Source organism: Mustela putorius, unplaced genomic scaffold, assembly GCF_011764305.1.
Source record: "Mustela putorius furo isolate JIRA1106 unplaced genomic scaffold, ASM1176430v1.1 tig00003901_pilon_pilon_pilon, whole genome shotgun sequence".
NCBI classification, from domain to species: domain Eukaryota; kingdom Metazoa; phylum Chordata; class Mammalia; order Carnivora; family Mustelidae; genus Mustela; species Mustela putorius.
Window position 1 is genome coordinate 6,290,495 of NW_025422049.1, and position 24,128 is coordinate 6,314,622.

Sequence of the window (24,128 nt, forward strand, 5' to 3'; positions counted from 1 at the left end):
ATCAGTCTCCCTGCTCAGTGGGGAGTCTGCTTCTCCCTCCACCTCTCCACTCACATGCTCACTTGCTCTCTCTTGAATAAGGAAAAAAAATCTTAAAAAAAAAAAAAAGATTGAAGTTAAGACATATAATAGACCACCTAATGTCTGGAAGGAAAACCTAGGTGGAGTTTCTCTAAAAAAAAAACTTGGTCATTCAAAAGCACCCATATTTACAGAGAAATTTACAAAGTTAAAAGCAAGAATAGGGTTAGACACATATACACATTAGACCTGAGAAGACACCAGACTTACACCTTGACCTGATCCCTAGGTTCAGCACAACCATGGATAACAGTTGGAAAACTCTTGTAGATTGACAATCTGCAAAGAACGAGAGACGTGTTCATTTTAGGTCCTGGCTTTCAAGGAAATTGCTATAAATACTAGCTGAACACAAACAAAATGAACAGACAACTCAGTAATCATACACAAGGAATATAGACTTTTCCAAAATAGTTTTGAAAAGTCATTAGTCAAATAGACTACTACAATCTTCAACAATTAAAGAACACAATAAACCTAAAGGAAGAGTTTGTTTTGAGATTTACCATAATTAAATATCCACATGTCCAGTTTTTAACAAAAACTAACAAGGCAAACAAAAAAATTGAGACTGTATAGATCATTCAAAGGAACAAAATAAATTGAAAGAAACCATCCCTGAGGAGGCCCATATGCTGGGATTACTAGGCAACTGTTTTAAGTATGCTCACACAGCCAAAAAAGGACAAAAAAGTACATGAAATCAAGAAAATGACACAAAAACAAATGAAAATACAAATAAAAAGATTCATATTATAAAAGTAACCAAATAGAAATTGTAAAGCTGAGAAGTAAAATGAATGAAATAAAAAAAAAATCAGAGAGGTGTTTATGGCAGGTTATATCAGGCAGAAAAAAGAATCAGCAACCTTAAATATAAGGCAGTTGAAATTAATGTGTTTGAAGAGCAGAAAGAGAAAAAATAAAGTGACAACAGCCTAAGGGAATGGTGGAACATCGTATGCATTATAGGAATCCCAAAAGAAGAGAGAGAAAGAAGCAGAAAAAATATTTGAACATATAATTGATGCAGATTTCTCAATTTTGATGAAATAAATAAATGTATAGATTGAAAAAGTTCAGCAAACTCCAAGTAAGATAAACTAGGGATCCACAAGAGAAATAATATCAAATTGTCCAAAAAGAGAAACAAAATGAGTGGTGTTGAAGAAACAACCTAGGGAGGAAAAAAAGAAAGAAAGAAAGAAAGAAAAGACAACCTATAGAATTGAAAAAAAAATTTTTGAAAGAATATCTCTTAGAGGGGTTTAATATCAAGAATATATAGTAAAAAAAAATTTAAAAAAGGAATATATAAAGAACTATAACTCAACAACAAAAACACAAACAACAAAATTCAAAAATTGGCAAAGGACTTGAGTAGCTATTTCTCCAAAGGAGATAGAAAAATGGTTAATAGGGCACCTGGGTGGCAGAGTCAGTTAAGTGGCTGACTTTTGGTTTTAGCTCGGTTCATGATCTCAGGGCCCTGGGATCCAGCACTGTGTTGGGCTCCCTGCTCAGCCCTAAGTCATCTTCAGAATTCTTTCTCCCCGTCTGCCCCTCCCCCCCCACTTGCTTTGTGCTCTCTCTAAAATAAATAAATACATGTTTAAAAAAATAAAAAATAGGGGCACCTGGGTGGCTCAGTGGGTTAAAGCCTCTGCCTTCGGCTCAGGTCAGAATCCCAGTGTCCGGGGATCGAGCCCCACATCGGGCTGTCTGCTCCGCAGAAAGCCTGCTTCCTCCTCTCTCTCTCTCTGGCTGCTGCTCTACCTACTTGTGATCTCTGTCTATCAAATAAATAAATAAAATCTTTTAAAAATAAATAAATAAATAATAAAAAAATAAAAAATAGAAATCACCAATAAGCATATGAAAATATTCTTAACATCACTAGTCATTAAGTAAATACAAATCAAAACCACAAGAACACAACACTTAACACATATTACAATGGCTATGATTTAAAAAAAAAAAACACATGAAATAGGTGTTGATAAGGATGCATAGCAATTGGAATCTTCATGTAATGAAGGTTGGAATGCAAAATGTTTCATCCACTTTGGAAAAAAATTTGGCAGTTTCAGAAATATAAATATGACCTAGCAATTCTACTCTTAGGTATATGTACCCAAAAGAACTGAAAATAAGGACTCAAATACCTGTACACCAATGTTTATTGCAGTATTATTTACAATAGCCAAGAGGTGGAAACAACCTAAGTGTTCATCAGTAGATAACTGGATAAATATAATGTATTATATACATACAATAGAATATTATCCATCCATAGAAAGGAATGAACTTTGGTATATACTATAGCATGGATGGACTTGAAAACATTATGCTATATGAAATGTAACAGATATAAAAGGAAAAATATTTTATGATTCCACCTATTTGAAAAATCTAGCACAAGCAAATTCAAGAGACAGAAATTATAACAGAGGTTATTAGGAGCTAGGGGAGGGGAAATGTGAAGTTATTGCTTGATGGGTACAAAAAGTTTTTCTTTGAATTGAGAAGGTTTTAGAAACTCAGATAAGAGATAAGGGGTAAGTTATAACAACATTGTAAATGAAATTAATGACACAGAATTGCATACTTAAAGTGATTAAAATGGTAGGATTTATGTCATTTATAACACCATAAATGATTATGATAAAACCCACAGTAATAAAAATAAAAACCATTAAATAATATATAACTTGAAATTTCATTTATGTTCAAATTAAAGGTAAAATTTTATTTCAGCTTTAATATGTAACAAGTGTAGGAGTTGCCATCCCATCCCCACATGAATAAGCTAAATATCTCAAAACCAACTTTTCTTGGACTTATCATTGAACTGAGGTGGCAGGAAAAACCACTACCCTGAAATTTGGAGAGTCGGGCAAACCCCAAAAGTCATAAACAAGATATGCTTCCTTGATGCAGAAGCTGCTGGAGCTGTAACTGGTAGGAAAACTTATATGGCAATTTCGATGAATTGTTGGAGGTTAGTGTTGACTAGTGTAGGAGTGAGAAAGTGCTGGCAGTCACCATCTGAGAAGGAGCCCCACACTTTCATTGTTTTAACTTGTAGTAATCCTAGAATGTTCTCCTCATGAAAATTCAAAAAAATCCCCTAATGTTTCTGGCAGGAAGAGAGGAAGATTATTACAAAATACACCCAGAACCTTATTTGTAAGAAATAGTATTTTCACAGAAAAAGATTAACAGAACCTTATGCGAGGGAAGAAAGGACATTCTTTATATTCCAAGCTTCTGTAACTTTTCTGTTATCTAAGAAGGAGAGAACAATACCAGCAGAGAAAGCTTGTGAAAGTTATAATCTGGAGATATGGGTCAATAAAATATTGAGGTGTACAGAACTCACCACCACATCAATAGGACTCTAATGCATTAACAGTGGACTGCAGATGAAAGAGTTGAAAGACACAGATTCTATGAGTATGAGTACTTGGGGAATTCCAAAGTAAACAAGTGAGACAAAAACAAGGGCCCTACCTCTGCCTTCAGCTCAGGTCATGGTCCCGGGGTCCTGGGATCGAGCCCCACCTCCTCTCTCTCTATCTGCCCGCCTCTCCGCCTACTTGTAATCTGTCTGTCAAACAAATAAATAAAATTAAAAAAAAAAAAACAAGGGCCCTAGAGAAATCTGAAGCCTTGGAAACATACACCTAAAGAAAACATTAAACATGAAACATTAAATAATCTAATTTAAAAAGCCTAGTAATAAAAAAAAAAAAAGCCTAGTGATTAGCCAGATGAACATGAATCTTCACATTAAAGGACTATTTACTTCAATTCCTACTACCTGATACAAAACGTCCAGTTTTTTCAAAAAAAAATTAAAATGAATTCCAAAAAGCAAGAAAAAGTACAGACTGAAAAGACAAAGCAAGCATCAAACTACACTGAGATATGAAAGAGGTGATTAAATTATCAGATAAGAAAGTTAAAATAATGACTATAAATATATTAAAGGCTTTAATAAAAAAAATAGACAACATGCAAGAGCATATGGATAATATAAGCTGAAGATGGAAACTCTAGGAAGTAAATGAAAATGCTAGAAATCAAATACCACATAAGCAATTAAGAATGTCTTTGATGAGCTAATCAACAGACTGGACATGGTTGAGGATGGAATCAGTGAGCTTACGTATAGGTCAAAAAAAACTTCCCAAACTGAAATGAAGAGTGAATAAACAAATCCCCAGAACATCCAAGATCAGTGGGATGAATTTCAAAGTGTATAACACACATGTCTTGAAATAACACAAGGAAAAGAAACAATTCAGAAAAAATACTCAAAGAATTAAACCAATAATTTTCTGATATTGATGAGAAAGATCAAACCACAGATATACAAGATCAGAAAAGGCCAAGCAGGATAAATACCAAAAAGCTGACACCTAGGTACATTATATTCAAATCATATGAAACAAAGACAAAGATAAAAATTCAAAAGAATTTGGAGCAGGGGTGGGGAAATTACCTGAGGAGGAACAGAAAGAATTACAAGAACCTGCTCTTTAAAAACCATGTAAGCAAGAAGTGGTGTGAGAGGAAAAACAAACAAACAAACAAACAAATAACCCAATCAGCCGAGAGTTCTGTATTCAGTGAAATTATCCTTCAAATGGTAAGGAAAAATATTCTCTCAGACAGGCAGAAACTGAAAGATCTATGAAAAACAAACTTCTCTACATAAATTTCTTTTGCAAGCTCTTGTTGAATTATGGCTCATTATTTGGCCTAATGTGTTCCTCTTAATAAATGCTAATTTAATAAACTGATAACATGCAGTTAAATTTTAAAGTGATGGAGTCATTCTGTATGACATTGTAATAGTAAATACATGATACCAATGATCATCAAAATTAAAGAACTTCACATCCTAATGAATGAAGCAATTTTTAAAAAATCATCAAAGAAGTTGGGAAATCTCAGATGAAATGCAGAATATGACAGAAGAATCGAAATGTATAAAACCCCACTTAAAGAGATGGAAAATAAGGAAGTGCCCTACATGAGTTTGAAAATTAATGGAATCTGAAACCAATCTACATCATATCTAAGAACTAAACAATTAAATTAATGAGTGATGAATGATAGGTGCCAGGTTTCTCATTATTGTAGTAAACAGGTTACAGATCAATCATGAGAGGAGGCTAGGATCATTTATATGGTATGGAATAGAGTAAGAGATGGGTAACTAAACATATATTTCCTTGCTCTATTAGCAGAGGGGACCTAGACTTTAAAGTTGTAATAATCACACTTAGGACCCTAGATTTTGATTTCTAACACTATTCTCCAACATCAGAATCCAGGTCTTCTCTGGGAAATGACTGATTCTAGGACCAGAACAAGAAATACACATGACAAATTTGTAACATCTTATGTGCTAGAAAGTTAGACAGTGCTAAACAAACAAATGAACCACAATAATGTGAAAAGGCCAGGAATTAACTAAAAGAGCTATGTTGACCACGCTGGATAAATTCAAGCAATAACAATAAAAAATAGCATCGAATTATAACAAAGATGTAGGATAAGTATACATGAGTCCATACTTATATAAACCAATAACTAACTAATTAAGTAAATAAATAAATGGGAGAACGGAGAAAAATCTAGCATGGAGAAGAATTCTGAATTTTTTTTTTTTGTAGATACTCCATCCTTAAGGAAAGGAAGTGTAATTCCTCATTCTTTTTAAGTGTGGGCTACACATAGAGATTGATTTCCAGAACACACTATGGGAAAGAGGAAAAATAGAGTAACTTTATGCTGGAGAAATCTGACAAACATTATTTCAACCAGGTGGTCAAGATGAACATCAACAGTGATAAAGTATACTGACAGCACATTCCCCTGATACTATGTGATAAAATGTGTGTTAACCCTATGGTCCTAGTGGAAACACACAAACATAGTCTAACCATGAGAAAAAAATAAAACAAATCAAAAAAAAAAAAAAGGAAATTCTTGATTGCCTTCATTTTTCATTCCCCTTGGATGCCTGTGGGACTTTTTCATACATGTAGTCCGACAAATTCATCAAATTTTGACATCTAGGGATCATTCTTGTTCATTTTTTCCCTGGCACCCGGTGAGAGAACTCAGTCTACAGATTCAAACATTTCTTTATTTCACAGCAATTTCATTCCATAATAAAGTAATATGCATATATTTTTGTTTCATTTCTTCTGCTTTATTAAAAAAATTATCTAATTTAAAGGGCATCAGTTTTTGGCTTTCATATCAAACTCCTAATTAGTTGTTCCACTATGTAGGTTTTTTTTTTTTGTTTGTTTGTTTTTTTTTTAATTTTTTATTTTTTATAAACATATATTTTTATCCCCAGGGGTACAGGTCTGCGAATCACCAGGTTTACACACTTCACAGCACTCACCAAATCACATACCCTCCCCAATGTCCATAAATCCCACCCCCCTCTCCCAAACCCCCTCCCCCCGGCAACCCTCAGTTTGTTTTGTGAGATTAAGAGTCACTTATGGTTTGTCTCCCTCCCAATCCCATCTTGTTTCATTTATTCTTCTTCTACCCACTTAAGCCTCCATGTTGCATCACCACTTCCTCATATCAGGGAGATCATATGATAGTTGTCTTTCTCTGCTTGACTTATTTCGCTAAGCATGATACGCTCTAGTTCCATCCATGTTGTTGCAAATGGCAAGATTTCATTTCTTTTGATGGCTGCATAGTATTCCATTGTGTATATATACCACATCTTCTTGATCCATTCATCTGTTGATGGACATCTAGGTTCTTTCCATAGTTTGGCTATTGTGGACATTGCTGCTATAAACATTCGGGTGCATGTGTCCCTTTGGATCACTACATTTGTATCTTTAGGGTAAATACCCAATAGTGCAATTGCCGGGTCATAGGGCAGTTCTATTTTCAACATTTTGAGGAACCTCCATGCTGTTTTCCAGAGTGGCTGCACCAGCTTGCATTCCCACCAACAGTGTAGGAGGGTTCCCCTTTCTCCGCATCCTCGCCAGCATCTGTCATTTCCTGACTTGTTGATTTTAGCCATTCTGACTGGTGTGAGGTGATATCTCATTGTGGTTTTGATTTGTATTTCCCTGATGCCGAGTGATATGGAGCACTTTTTCATGTGTCTGTTCGCCATCTGGATGTCTTCTTTGCAGAAATGTCTGTTCATGTCCTCTGCCCATTTCTTGATTGGGTTATTTGTTCTTTGGGTGTTGAGTTTGCTAAGTTCTTTATAGATTCTGGACACTAGTCCTTTATCTGATATGTCGTTTGCAAATATCTTCTCCCATTCTGTCAGTTGTCTTTTGATTTTGTTAACTGTTTCCTTTGCTGTGCAAAAGCTTTTGATCTTGATGAAATCCCAGTAGTTCATTTTTTCCCTTGCTTCCCTTGCCTTTTGTGTTGTTCCTAGGAAGCTGTCAAAAGACACAGGGTATCAGAATGGATAAAAAAACAAAACCCATCTATATGTTGCCTCCAAGAAACACATTTTAAGCCCGAAGACACCTCCAGATTTAAAGTGAGGGGGTGGGAAAGAATTTACCATGCTAATGGACATCAGAAGAAAGCAGGAGTGGCAATCCTTATATCAGATCAATTAGATTTTAAGCCAAAGACTATAATAAGAGATGAGGAAGGACACTATATCATACTCAAAGGGTCTGTCCAACAAGAAGATTTAACAATTTTAAATATCTATGCCCCCAATGTGGGAGCAGCCAACTATATAAACCAATTAATAACAAAATCAAAGAAACACATTAACAATAATACAATGATAGTAGGGGACTTTAACACTCCCCTCACTGAAATGGACAGGTCATCCAAGCAAAAGATCAGCAAGGAAATAAAGGCCTTAAATGACACACTGGACCAGATGGACATCACAGATATATTCAGAATATTTCATCCCAAAGCAACAGAATACACATTCTTCTCTAGTGCACATGGAACATTCTCCAGAATAGATCACATCCTCGGTCCTAAATCAGGACTCAACCGGTATCAAAAGATTGGGATCATTCCCTGCATATTTTCAGACCACAATGCTCTAAAGCTAGAACTCAACCACAAAAGGAAGTTTGGAAAGAACCCAAATACATGGAGACTAAACAGTATCCTTCTAAAGAATGAATGGGTCAACCGGGAAATTAAAGAAGAATTGAAAAAAATCATGGAAACAAATGATAATGAAAATACAACGGTTCAAAATCTGTGGGACACAACAAAGGCAGTCCTGAGAGGAAAACACTATGTAGGTTTTTAAAGCATTGCTTGTAACTTTCATAGGTCTCATTCATGTCTCTGACTTAGTACTCTACAATGATATGCACTGAGTCCCTACTTCATTGAATAGAAACTGACATTAGAAAAAGTAAAATTTTTTTCTTTTGTTTTCACGATCCATTCAATACCACTTAAACACAATAAGCACTTGGATAATTTATGGTTCACCTGCCATTACTAGAATTGCTTAACATCTGCAAAGTTGAAACTCAGGTATCTCCTTGTAGCATTTCCAATGTGGTTAGCCTTGCTTCCAAGTCATTTCTCTTAGAAAACAGACTAAACAGTTAAAAAAATAACATACATTTAAGCATACTGGTTTTTGTGCATTTAATGCTTTTGTCACCAACAAAGTGATGCCCTCTTCTTACTTTGATTTCCATACTCCCAAGTATCATTTGTATGATTTAAGGGGCATTAACAATTAAAGCTGCTCTTTCCCAAAATTCTGCATGTCTTTATTTTACAAAAATCTGACAGATCATGAAACTGTCCTTCAATTTGATCCTAAGCTTTCAGAATCTGTGGTTTTTAGCTTTGGATCTTTCCCCAGTTATACTATATATGTTATCTTCTTTGCTTTTAGCTCTTTCCGTGAGAAGTTATGAAATCATAATGAAGCTCCACTGTTTTATGTATATGTACATGTGCATGAAATTTAAGTACAGAGATGATATATGTCTATATGTCATCTTATATATTCATGTGCATATAAATTTCATTAAAGATTTTGTCTTAACTCATTACTTCTTTTTAAGATGGAAAGATCTTCTTTACTAATGACCTCAACCAAATTTCCTTAGATATAGGAGTCAAACTCAAGTACTTAGGAGAAAACCAGTTAAAATTGCATTATCAGCAACTCATTAGTAGTAACATACTGCCAAGTGAAACAACTTGGAAAAGAGGGGGGAAGGGAGGGGAGAGGAGGGAGGAAAAGTAAAGAAAAGGAATGAAGTTGATCAAGTGAAATTCCTTTTTAATTCTTGAGAACAATGAAATTCTTGCTTATTTCTGCAAATTATTTTTCAAATGGGTACAAAATGCAACCAAGACAGAGACTCCCATAAGAACCCGAAGAGGTGCAACATGAAAAGCTAAGATTATCCAGCAGCGAGTATTGCAGCCTTCAGGTACCAGCTGCCTCCTATTACTGTTCCCAAGAGTTAGTGGGATGAAAATGTCTTCCCTGTGATTATTCTCATCTTTTTTCTCAGCATCTGGGCATACGCTGTTCAACACTTTGAGAAGGTCGGATGTTTTTGCCCAAATATGTGTGTGCACATAGGTCTCAGAGCCCTTGATGTGGTAGTGCAGATAGTCCTGAAATGTGTGGATCAGGTTGATGGCGTTGTCTCCACTGGCACTGGTGTGGCAAGGGAACAACCCAAAGGGAACATAGCCAATATTGTTGCCCATGGCATCACTGATGTCTTTCAGTCCCAGAGGAGGTTCCCTGTGGCTAAAGAGGATGTGAGGGGCTGTGGTGCTGGCTCTGTGTCCTTTGAACTCCAGCATGAACACTTTTCCAATGACCAGACTATGGTCATCCATAAGCATTGTGCTGAAGACTACTGTGACTCTGTCCTTTTTACACTCACCATACATGGTCTCATCATCCCTATAATAGATAACTTCCCTGTTCCCTCCTTCCTTGCTTTTTTATTGGAATTCAAGAATTTCTCCAAGACAGAGACAAAAACAATTTCATTTCAACTTGCCAGCCGATAAACAACGGAACCCTTGGATGCTGGCAGATTTTCAAGGTCATTTGGCAAAAATCCTCATTCAAGATTTACCAAGACACTCCCATACACCCTCTTTAATAACTCATCAGCACCATGTGCCTGAAATTCTTGTGGAATTTCCAAAGAAATACTGACCATCAGGATTAGGATTTTAAATATGATAAAGGACTCCATCGAAATCTGCCAATGTGACTTCTACTGCTTCTGGTTTGTTACTGGGCTCTGCCATCGTGAGCTTGAGTGTGAGTGTCTCTCTGATGATGCAGTTGTTCACCTGATCATGCAGGATCAAGACCGCAGCTACCCTCACCCTCATCCCCACAAGACTGAACCCACCTACCAAACCACCAGTGCTACCAGCAAGCTCGGCCACCGCCAAGATCCCGGCTCTAGCTGGCCAGTTCTGCTCCTACACCCACTTTCCTTTGCTGCCCAGATGTGCAGCCCCACAGTGTCATTTCTTCTCCAATCCCTCGTGAACATGCAATGCAGGACTAATGCATTACGTTCTTGTCATACATCATTGCTACAGGTTCAAGATACATTATCCAATAAAAGAAGAGAGATACAAAATAGCATAGTTACACTTTGAAGAAGACTATAATAAATTCCATTACCATTTTAATAGTTGCTTTTTCTTGGTGATAAAATTGTGGTTACAAATTTATAATATTATCTAAAATTTTATGAAAATTTATCAACATATATATTTGTGTGTTTATAAATGTAATTTGCCTTATAATAACTAAACAAATTCTTGTTCTCATGGAGCTCATATAGCAATGTTTTTGTAAATCAAATTGATAAACTAGTAACTTTATTAGATGTCATAATGCAAGTATTACAAGAAAATTACAAAGATCTATCAAGGTTCAAAACAGATGATTATTACTGAAAAGTTGTTTAACTATACTTTACAAATCTATATATAATTCAAATGTGGTAAATTTTGTAAAGAAAAGAGGAAAACAATCCTTTGTATGATGGGAACCATTATCACATAGAATGTTGGGAAAATTCATGATTTTCAATATTAATTGTCTTCTAATATGAAGATAGGAACAATACCCATGCCTCTTTCAAAGGTTTGCATATAGCCTTAATCCTCTGCCACAGTCACCCTATGACACACACAAGTTGTAGAACCGCCTTGTCTCTGTTCTGGTTTGAAGGAGCTTAACTGTGTGTATAAACATGTTTATAGGCATTACTTGCCTGATCCCTGAGTCAAGTGAACTGAAACTGTCCCAACTGTCTATTTATGCCTGGTTCTAACCATAGTTCCTAACTCAACTCTATACCTTATGCCCAGGTAACAGCTGTGAATCCTGACAGGAGTCATGAATTGTTCTAACCTAATTTCTGCTTAGTTTGAACCTTGCTATGCTGTGACTATTGCCACACACATTCCACCCCAATTCTCACCTCCGTCCTATCTCTTTTACATAGACACACAATGTGGATGTGTACATGTAATCACATCTAAATATGTTGCCCACAGCCAGTTTTATTTTTTGAAGGCCATGCCAAGAATATATATACTCAGAACCCGAGTTCTGATTATGCTTTCCAGAGAGCTGAGCCCCTTTGCTCCACCATCAAAACTTGTAGTAAATAAACATAATTATTCTCCTGTCTCCTGAAAGCTCTAATGCTCTGCCTTGGCTGGTAGAGTCTGGTCTTGGCATGATTATCACATAATTTATCTCTTATTAGGTATATATACTTATTTTGAAAATATTTTAAGGATATTTTGAACCTCAAAGTCAAGAGCCTTGTCTCTAACCCATTTATTTACAATACAACAGCCCTTCTGCGGTTTTATTTGAAGCAAGGAGATCTTGGATGATCTGTATGTTTGTTTGGCTTTTGTTAAAAGTGTACACTGGAAGGTGGAAATAAATGTCACTTATTTATTCTGTACTTCTACAAGTTTCTCTGTCTTTGCGATCTATGTTTTGGAAATATCTGATTTTATCTGACTGTGTTTTATTTTTAATAAGTAAGTAAATTGAGAAACAACCCCAGAGAGCTATTCTTGTCATTCATTTTGTCCTTTAAGAAGGAGATGCAGTTATGGGCTACTTCTACTCCTTCAAATGTAAAATGATACTATAACTTCAACATGTTTTGTTTTCTCCTCTGGTCTCTCTATATGTCTATGCAGATGAGCCACCTTTGCTATTAAAATTTTGGATCCAAAATCAAGGTATAGCAACTGCAGATTCAGACACTCAGAGCAAATTAAGACGTGGTTTTGTTAACTAAATAAATAACATGAAAAATACCCATGCTTTGCATTTCTTACTAGGAGTAACTAGGACTGAATAACAGATACTAAAATCATATATATTTAATGTTCCTAAATATTGCCCCTTACTAGAATACTATGCCTATAATAGGTGCCAAATAAAAAATTAAATTGTACTTCATATAAACTTAGACTAATTTACATAAATCTCAACACATTTTTGTACAATTTCAAATTCTGTGGAAATGTGAATTTAATATGTTGGACCTTAAATCTATTTTTTCAATATTTTTTCAGACTTTCATGAGTCTGTGAATTGGAATGAAGCCACTTCCAGGTGACAATAAGTAACAAGCTCTGCATGAAAATAATGCATTCCTAGATTTATTCTTGTGTGGTGAGGGGGAAGATAAAGACAATGTATGGATTATGAAGTGAGATATAAAATAGATGAGATTAGGTAGCTCAAGAAAAAAATTAACAATGACTCACTTTACCCTTTTAAACCCCAAGCAAACATGACCTAGTCTCCAAATTTTCACACTGTTTTCTATCCAACTTAGAACTTTCTTCTGGGGCTAGGAGTACTATTCTCTGAGAAAGAGCTTTCTTATATCGATTTCCTCTTCAAGCCATGCTTCCCTATAAATTATCTTTCTTATATATAGGTGGTTCAATTTCTTCCTCATCTTTCCTGACTGCAGTAGGACTATAGATATAGTAGCAATAAAGGACAGATACTATTATCCCATTCTATGGATGAGGAAAAAGAGGCTCAAAGAGTTTATTACTATAAATTAAAGGGCTATTAAAAATAATATTCAAAATTTAACTGTGAATCCTATTCTCATTCTCCAAGAAGACATCTTTTCCAGAAAGGGAGCCATATTCTTTTAAAAAAGAATTTTCTAGAAGGATATTGATATAACAACTAACTTTAAACTTTACATTATCTGTCACTTTGGATATATTATCAAAAGAGTTCCTAGCCACACATTCTACATGGTACCTATTCATTCCCTGATACCTATTCATTGAATCAAAAGTATGGAAGTAGGGGCGCCTGGGTGGCTCAGTGGGTTACGCCGCTGCCTTTGGCTCAGGTCATGATCTCAGGGTCCTAGGATCGAGTCCCGCGTCCGGCTCTCTGCTCAGCAGGGAGCCTGCTTCCCTCTCTCTCTCTCTGCCTGCCTCTCCATCTACTTGTGATTTCTCTCTGTCAAATAAATAAATAAAATCTTCAAAAAAAAAAAAGTATGGAAGTATGTATGGGAAAATAGTAATAAACAAAACACGTATGGTCCCGGTCTTCATGAAGCTTGAAGTCTTATAGGGAGAAAGCAAAAACTGTAGTTACGTTACTGTTTTTGGTTTTGTTTTTGCTTATTATGAGGCTCCTACCTTGTAATCACCACAGTCATATCCTCTTGTATCAAGACGCTATCTTAGTACTCTGAACAGCATGTCAAAACAGTACACAGGTTGGAAAGGATTAATTTTATGAGTCCTTCTAGAGACTGAGTGTTCTTTCCCCAGGAGTGCCAATGCTTCCATAGTCCATTGGTGGAAATAGATTGCTATTATTTTTGCCCATTATAACTGCAAGTAGAATTTAAATTTCTTTCTCATTAACCATCTGCTTGACAAGCAAACCACCAATTTCTTATTGACAAAGCCCTAACAGTAACTGGAGTGGGCTAATTCCTTTTTTCTTTTTAAAATTTTATTTCAATTTTTATTAAGTTCTAGTTAGTTAACACATATGTTAAAACTGGTTTCAGGTATAGAATTTTGTGATTCAAAATTTACCTATAACATCCAGCACTTATTACAAGCAGCCTCCTTAATTCCCATCACCCATTTAACCCATCCCCCAACCAACTACCTCCATCAACCCTCAGTTTGTTCTCTATAGTTAAGAGTCTCTTATGGTTTGCTCCTCTCTGTCTCTTTTTCTCCCTTCCCTGTTACAGTGGAATATTACTCAACTATCAAAAAGAATGAAACCTTCCAACTTGCAATGACATGGATGGAGCTAGAGTGTATTCCACAAAGCAAAATAAGTCAGACAGAGAAAGACAAATGCCATGCAATTTCACTAATGTGTGGAATTTAAGAAACAAAACAGAGGAACATAATCTCTCTTGATATCTCAGACAGACTACTTCTTAGCCTACCATACCTAGGCAGATCTTTCTAGCCTCTAGCTTCTAGTCTTTGCTGATACAGCTTTATTACTCTAATCTAAGCCTTAGGTCTAAAAACAGAGGGCACACTGGCCCCAAGGATCACAGAGATGTCAAAGATGTCAAAGATTAGGCAAAAACTCAACAAAAGTTAAAAAGGGGGGAGGGATAAAAATGAGACTTCTGCTACCAGGAATACAGCAGATTAGATCATTTGAAAGACCTCCTACTATAAAACAATTATATTTTAGAAAGAAGTTACTGAGACACCTGGGTGGTTCAGTCTGTTAAGCCACTGCCTTCGGCTCAGGTCATGTTCCCAGGGTACTGGGATGGAGTCCCACATTAGGCTTCTTGCTCAGTGGGGAGCCTGCTTCTCTCTCTGACTCTGACTGCCAGCTTGTGTGCACTCTGACAAATAAATAAATAGATAAAATCTTTTTTTAAAAAAAGAAAGAAGTTACTTAGTAAAATGTCATAGAAAACACAGAATGTAGGTGGATCTCCAAAAACCCAATAATTACCTACACTTCGAAAAAGGTAAAAAATCACAGAATAAATTCAAAGTTGAAGTGATCACATAACGAGAAGGGAGAACAGAGTTATCATCATGGGAAAAGCCAATGGAAGAACTGTTATTATGACACTAAGCCTCGATGTTTTAAAAGGCAGAGAAGCTGAAATAAACATATATAGATTAATTCAGGAATTTCAAGAAAGAATAAAGTAATTATCTCTACCTAAAACATGAAGTAAATACAAATCCTATTCAGAGAAAAATGTACAAAATTCAGCAACTGAAAAATTCCCAACAGATTTAGACCAAGTAAACAAGACTTCAAAATCAAAGATCCACAAAACCATAAGGTCAATAACTATAACAGACAATCAGAAGAAACTGAAAACAACAGATTTAAACGCAGGATATGCAACAAATTTTCTAAAAATAAAGATTGGGGTCACAAGGATAAGAAAGGAACAACTTATTATCAAGAATGACCAGACATATCTCACAAAGAAATAAATAGATTTCTAGAAAACTGGTTGAAAGTATATAGAGATACATAAATATATGGTGTGTATATAAGATATACATTTAGATATTTACAAATACATTTCAACGTTTAGTATTTTAAAATATTGTATATATGTGGGAGAGCAAGACTTCAGGCAGTAAAAAAGACAATAAGAACAGAAACATGCATAAATGCCAACAGCTCTATGCATGTGGCAAAAGCCAATTATTTCTGCCATTGGTCCATGCTGAAAACAGTACATACTGAAAACAGCAATGATGGTGGACAAGATAGCTGGGCCTACTGTGGTCAGTTCTCCGATTCCATGGCTCCCTAGTATCCATGCCAATAATCTTACACAGTTCCCAGCTGTCCCTCACATGATTGCTTTCTTGAGTTGTTTTTCCCTCTTTGCTTCCCAATACTTTACATTCCATGACTCCATAATAAAACCAAGAGTACACCCCAACTCAGGGGCTTCACCTCAGTACCTGCACCTCTTGCCAGTACCTGGTGCAGCCCTTTTGCGCCTCTCTTTGTTCCAAATTATTGGACTCTGAATAATCATTTCATCTCTGGACAAGCAGGATCTGCACACTTTGCCCATGTGGATAAGTTTTACCTTTCCTGCCCCTCTCAACATACGTCAACAAATTCTGCCTTGAATTTGGGGGTGTTATTTTATGGAGAGGTTTTCTTGCCCCTTCCCCATTGGCAAATGACTTTTGCTGTTGCCCCTCCACCAGGAGCAAAAGGAATTTTCCTGTACCCTTTCCCCATAATGAAAGGTTTTGCCTGAACCCTGTGTCAGAATGGTTTTGCTTCTACCCTTCATCCTGAAAAAAACTGGATCTTTGCCTAAGTATTGGGGGTCAGGCAGTTTGCTCCTCTTTCCCCAGTGGCCAAAGGCAATTTCTTCATATAAGAGAAGGAGACAAGTAAGGGTATGGGACATAATACTAGTCTGACAATGGAGCCAATATGCCTGCAACAATCACTCTCAATCTTGTCTTCTGCCCTGCCTCCTAATCTTGTATGTAACCAGTGGAGACCATGTGAAAGACAAAGTAAATTAACATTACTCTTGTGTGGGAAGCTCTAGATTGTTCTAAACTGGTGTATTAGCCCGCGTTCAACCATTATGCAATTTGTCAAAATTTTAGTTATGTCAGGTTTTAGTAATTCTATGACACCTTCCTCTTCCTCCCAAGAAAGAATTGATGTCGCTTGTCTCTCCTCAGAGAGTCATGTCATTTTTTGGAAATAAAATTTCTCAAATTCTCATTAGCCTTGTGAGTGTAGCTCTCTGGTGGTTTCAAGAAGAGTTATGATTTTGTATTTTATTTGGCATTTTTTCATTATGGAAATACAGACAAAATTATCTTCCAACAATCTCTATCCCAAGCAGAAACAGAAACAGGAGTTCATAATTGATTATATAATATAAAAAATATAACACTGTATTTTATAGTTTAAAACAAAAGAAATATAATTATAATATTATAAGTCTTTTCTATCTTACCATGAATAGAAATAATATTAATTTTAAGCATACCATAGTAAGTTAAGAATGTATATTTTAATTTTTTAAGCAGCAACCTAAAATGAACGCAAAGATGTATGTCTTAAGGCCCAACAGAGGAATTAAAATGAAATACTGAAAAATATTTTAAATCCAAAGTAAATATTGACAAGAAAGATAAGAAAAACAAATTACATATAGGAAAGTAGCCTTAATGCAACCATACAGATTATTAGATTAAATGCCCAAAGTTTTAACATTCTATTTCAAAGGCCGATATTGCCTGGTTGGATAACAAAGACTGATATATGTTGCATACAAGAAATTTACTTTAAATATAAGAAATGAGGAAAAAAAGAAAAAATGAAAGCAGTCCATTGATGTGAAAGTCAAAACTAAGAAAGTTAGGAGTTTATACTAATAGATAAAAAAGACTTCAAGGGAGAAGCAATACCTCAGAATTATTTGTCAATGATAAAAACTGACACATCACAAAGAAACAAAAACCATCATAACTTTCAATGTGCCTAATAACACATAAAGAAAAAAACTAACAAAAGTAAGCCAAAAATAGATAAAATCTGTCATCATAACTCAAAATTATAGCATTCCTCTCCCAGTCATTGATAGTAACACTATGTATTCACCTAGCTTATATTACTTAAATATTAATCCCATAATTGATTGATACAAATTTCTTTTCAAATGAACATGACATATTCACCATCATAGATCATATACTGGGCCATAAAACATGTCTCAATCAATTAAAAATTTTATAATCTCACAGGCTATCTTCTCTAACTGAAGGAAATTAAACAAGAAACCAGTACCAAGAAAGATACCTAGAATTTCCACAATTATTTGGAAATTAAACAACATACTTCTAAGTAACCCATGAGTGAAGCTAAAGGAGTATGTGTTTAGATGGAAAGTTATGCCTTAAATGATTATATTAGAAAAGAACAATTACCTCAAATCAATTACCTAAGCTTCTACCTTGAAAACTATAAGAAGAACAAATTGCATTCAAAGTAAAGAACATTAAAAAAAAAAAAAAAACAGAAATCAATTACATAGAAAATGGACAAACAAAAGGGACAATCAATTAAGGCAATTCTTTTAAAAGATCGATAAAATTAATGCACTTTAGAAAGGGAGAGAATAGCATAATGAAGACACAAATTTACAGTATAAAGGAAAAAGGGCACTATTTCTGCAAATCACTTAGATTTTAAAATTATGAATGAGCATTAATAATTTTATGCCAATAATTTCAAATATTTAGATAAATTGGACAAAGCCTTTAAAGACACCAACTACCAAACTTACTAAAGTGGAAGTAAAAAATTGAATAACCTTTACATATTAAAATAATTAAACCAATTAAAAAATCTTCAAAAAAAGAAACAACAGACCCAGATGATTTCATATGAACTGTATCTGACATGTAATAAGTCCAAAACTAAAAAATTACTTTAGAAGACAGGAGAAAGAACAGTTCCCAAATTATTTTATGAGGATGACATAGTCATAATGATTAAAATCAGAAAAATACATTATAAGAATAGAGAACTACAAACAAATGTCCTTATGAATTAAGACAAAAAATACTTAACAAAGCATTGATAAATTAAATCTAGCAACCCATCAAAGGGACTGCACACAATTTCTATGTAAATTTTATTTCAGGAATTCAAGTTTGGCTTCACATTTGAAAGTCTATCCATGCAATTTACTACATTAACAGAATGAAGGATAAGCATATATGGTCATCTCAATACGTGTAGGAAAATCATTCAACAAAATTCAATAGGATCCATGATAGAAGCTCTTAGCAAACTGAGAATAAAATAGAATTTATTTAATCTGAAAGAAGTATCAGTAGAAAACCTACAGCAAACATAATAATAATGAAATATTGAATGTGGTCCTTGGAAGATCCAGAAAATGATAAACCCACTCTTACCATGTCTATTGAGCACTGTACTGGATATCTTAGACACAGTAAAAAGACAATCAAAACAAAACATATAAATATTGGAAAGGATAAAATAAAACTGTTCTTTAACAGCAGAGGACATGACTCTCTATGTAAGAACTGCTTAAACAACTCTAAAAGTCACTGCTGTAAGTTAATGTACCAAGATTATAAAAAAGCAATAACATACATTCTATTTCTGTATGGTATAAGCAAATAATATGAAATGAAATATTATTTTAAATACTATAAATTATTTAAGAGTAAAAATCATGATATGTCTGAAACATGTACACTAAAACCAGACTTTAAATTATATGTAGAAAAGCAGAAGTCCTATAATAGACAAAACAATATTAAAAGTAAGTACACATTTTGAGGCCCCTTTCAATTCAAGGTTACTCTCTAACTACACTAATCAAGATAGTATGATATTGGCACAAAGAGATAAATAGATCAGTGGATCAGAATAGAGCAGAGTGTTTCAAAACAGTTCTCATCATAATTCTATCAGGATTATACATTTTATATGGATAAAAATTTACTTAAGAGATATGTAAAAAATATATCCCTAAAAAGAAATGTACAGGAATATTCATAAACCCTTCATTCAAAATAGTTTAAAATGACATACAACCCAAATGTCCTTAAATGGGGAAATGCAAAAACAAATTGTAATATTCACGCCATGGAATACTATTGAGCAATACACTGGAAAAAATGTTGATGCATAAATGGGGATAAATCTCACTGTTAGTATACTGAGGAAAACAGACACAAAGATTACATATGATATAGTGTTTTTTAATAGAAAATTATAGATTGCCAAAAATTAATCCATGATTTTAAAAAGTAAGAACAGTGAGTTCCTCTGGAGGAGATTTACTGGAAAGGGATATGAAGAAACATTCCAGAGCACATATCAACTTCATCAAAATGTACTTTAAGAATTTATATATTTCACTGAATATTAATTTCATCTATTAAATGTGTATTAAAATATTGAATTCTAAGTAAACTGATTTTTTTTGCAGTATTTCAGATTCAGGTAATCTGAAATTACCTATGTGTATTTTTTGCTTAAATAAATGAATAAATAATGAAAGTCAGTTTTCTCACTGTTAGGAAAATGAATTCAACATATGAATAGGAAAAGACTAGCATATATTTTTCAATAATGGAATTTCAGGTATCAATGTAAACCCAAAATTTAATTGGCAACATTGAAATCTAAGAAATAGTGAATCAAGTTCTACAGAAGATAATGCAAGAATCCCATACTCACATTTATAGAAAGGGTAGGAGGATTTCACCCACATTCTTCTATGACCCATGCTAGTAACAACTCAGTGCCAAAAGAAGTCACCTCTGCCATGATTTCCCCTGTGCCAGAAATAAACAGAAGAAAAAAAGAGAGAAGACCTACATAAAATATCAGAAGTGAAAAAGGAGACATCCCAATGGTTGCCTCAGAATTAAAATTTATCATGAGGAACTATTATAAACAATTATTTATCAACAAATTTGATAACCTAGAAAAGATGAATAAATTCCTGGAACATACAACTTAACACAACTGAATAAAGAAAAAAACAGAAAGCCTGAACAGCCCATAACACATAAGGACATTGAGTCCATAATAAAAAACCTAACAATAAAGAAAAACACATCACCAGAGGACATCAAGATAAATTTTACTGAATTCTCACTATTCTTTTGGTTTTTTAAATATTTTATTTTTAAAGTAATTTCTACACACAATGTGGGGTTTGAACTTATAGCCCTAAGATCACCAGCTACATGCTCTACTGACTGAGCTGGCTATGTACCCCTAAATATTATTAATCTTTCCCAAAAAACAGAAGAGGGAAGCCTCTCAAATTCATTTACAGAGGCCAGAAACTCCATGATAGTAAAGCCAGACAAAGGCACTACAAAAACACCACAGACAGATAATTCAGATGAACATACATGCAAATATCCTCAATTAAGTATGTTCAAACCAAACTCAAATGCACATTAAAAGGATTATGCACCATGACCAAGTATGATTTCTCACTGGCATACAAGTATGACTCAACATACACAAATAAATATCTATAACAGATTACATTAACAAAAGGAAGGATAAAATTACACAGTCATCATAGTAAATGCAGAAAAAACATTTGAAAAAATTCCAAATCAATTCATGACAAAACTGTCAATAAAATAGGTATCAAAGGAACTTACTTCAACTTAATGGAGGCCATATAGGAAATCCCAGAGGTAACATCATAATCATTGGGGAAAACCTGAAAACTTTTCCTCTAAGATTTGGCACAATATAAAGATGTCATTCTAACCAATTTTACACAACATAGTACTAGAAGCTCTAGCTAAGCAATCAGATGAGAAAATGAAGTAAAAGGCATCTGATTCAGAGAAAAAGAAGTAAAATTACCTCTGTTTGCAGAGAATACAACCGCATATGCAGAAAACCCTCAAGACTCAACAACAACAACAAAAACTGTTATAACTAATAAATGAAATCAGTAAATTTTCAGGATACATAATCAACATAAAAATCAGTGGTATTTATTTATATACACAACGAACTATCCAAAAAGCAAACTGAAAAACAATTCCATTTACAAAAGCAACAACAATCAAATACATAGGGGTAAACTTTACTCAAACAGGTCAAAGAGTTGTATACCAAAAATTATAGAAAATTCATGTAGAATATTAAAGAAGGTACAGACAAATGGAAAGACATACTATGTTCATGGATTGGAAGAGTTAATGTTGTTTAAAATGCCAATAGTAATAGTATCCAAGTGATCAACATATTCAATGCAATTCTTACCAAAATCCCAATGACATTCTTTACAGAAATAGAAAAAAAGAAATCTTATAATCATATGGAACCACAAAAGAGCCCAAAAAGTCAAAGCAAAGCAATGCTGAAAAGGAAGAACAGAACTAGAGGTATCATACATGTCAAACTATCTTACAAATCTATACTAATCAAAACAGTATGCCACAGAGGAGTTAAGATGGCAGAGGAGCAGGGGTACACTAAGTTTGCCTCATCCCTCAAACATCTAGGTAAATATCAAATCATTCTGAACACCCAAGAAATTGAACTGAAGACTTAGAAAACAAAACTGCATGGCTACAAATATTAAAACAACCACCTTGGGGAAGGTAGAAACTGTAGAGAGTGGATTTGGGGAGATAAGAACTGTGGGTGCTGTGGAAGGGAGGGAACCCAGAGTATGGAGAATACCAGAAGTTATTACAAGCAGAAGAATGCAAAATCTAAAGTTTTAGAAATCCATGCCCAGCAGGCTTAATATTGCTCCTGTGGGGAAAGAGGTTAGGGTCCTGGGAGTAGCCATATTGGTCTGAGGATAAACCTGAGTCTCATGGAGAAAAACAGTTCCCTGGCTTGGAGTGCATTTGGGAGAGGGGACACAACAGAAGACTAGGGGTACCACCATCCTATACTGTTCCTTAAGAACAGGGAAGCTGGCGGGGGCAGTAAGCCTGGGTGCCAGCTTTCTCCTGTGCTTTATCACAGACTCTGAACAGTTGCATGGTTGTGTGAACTCTTTTGGGGGACAAACCAGCAAACATGGAAAGTGCAGTGAGACCCATCAGCAAGGACCCAACCATGCAAGTCCCTAAAAATTGGGATTTTTGAAACCCAACTGCAGGCCTGAGATAAAACACCAGAGTACTGTGCCCCTTTGCAGCTGGGCAGCTCGGACACAATAAAGGTGAATGCAGGGATCTGATAGAAGCTGGGGACACAAAAGGGGTGATTGTTTGCTCTCCTTTGAGGGCTTCCTGAAGAATCCCTTGCAGGAACTCTCCCCTCAGGGAGGAAAGAAGAGGGGTGAAGCAATTTTTGCTCTGCCCATCAGCACTGACAAACTAATGTGAGCTAAACAATGCCATCAAGTGGAGACTGATGCCACTTATACCAAGCTGCGACCCCTTGAACCCTGCAGGGGCATCTTCACTCAGGAAAGTGGGCCTGAGAATCAGTGCAACAGGTCACAGCCCCAGAAGATCAGCACAAACCCCCTGCATGCACCAAGCGTAATAGAGGGCTGCAGATTCTCAGTTCTAGGAGAAATAGGATCTACCTTGCTTTTTATTTTCACTTCTATTTTTAATATAATATAATACTATACTATACTATACTATAATATAATGTAATATAATTTATTGGATCTATCTTCCTTTAACAAGCAAACCAAAACATACCTAAGATCTAGCTTCCTTTTTATTATATGTATTTTTAGATTATTTTTATTATTTATTTATTTATTTTTTATATATTTCTTTTCTTATTTTATTTTTCTTAAATTTCTTGGATCTAGCTTCTTTTAACAAGTGGGATTTAAATCTGGACTGTAGGGGTGTTTCGACATTTACAAGTCAATCAATGTGCTACACAAAATTAATAAAATAAAGGTTAAGAACCATATGATCCTCTCAAGAGATGCAGAAAATATATTTGACAAAATACAGCATCTATTCATGATAAAAAATAAAAACCCTCAAGAAAGTAGGTATAGATGGAACACAGCTCAACAAAAGAAAGGCCATATATGAAACACCCACAGTTAATATCCTCAACGGGGAAAAACTGAGAACTTTTCCGCAGAAGGCAGGAACAAGATATGAATGTCCATTGTTATTGAACATAGTGCTGGAAGTCTCACCCTTAGCAATCAGACAACAAAAAGAAATAAAAGGCATCTAAATCAGCATGGAAGAAGTCAAACCTTCACTATTTGCAGATGACATGATACTCTGCATAGAACACCCAAAAGACTCCACCAAAAAATTGCTAGAACTGATACATGAATTCAGCAATGTCACATGATATAAAATCAATGTATAGAAATCTGTTATACTTTTATATGCCAATAATGAAGCAGCAGAAAAAGAAATCAAGGAATTGATCCCATTTACAATTATACCAAAAACCAGAAGATACCTAGGAATAAACCTAACCA

The 24,128-nt window shown here is 34.8% G+C and overlaps 1 pseudogene; it reads right to left on the reverse strand.

Moving 5' to 3' along the window:
• Positions 1-9,575: 9,575 nt before the first annotated feature.
• On the reverse strand, positions 9,576-10,446 carry LOC101672062 (annotated as a pseudogene).
• Between the last annotated feature and the right edge of the window lie 13,682 nt (positions 10,447-24,128).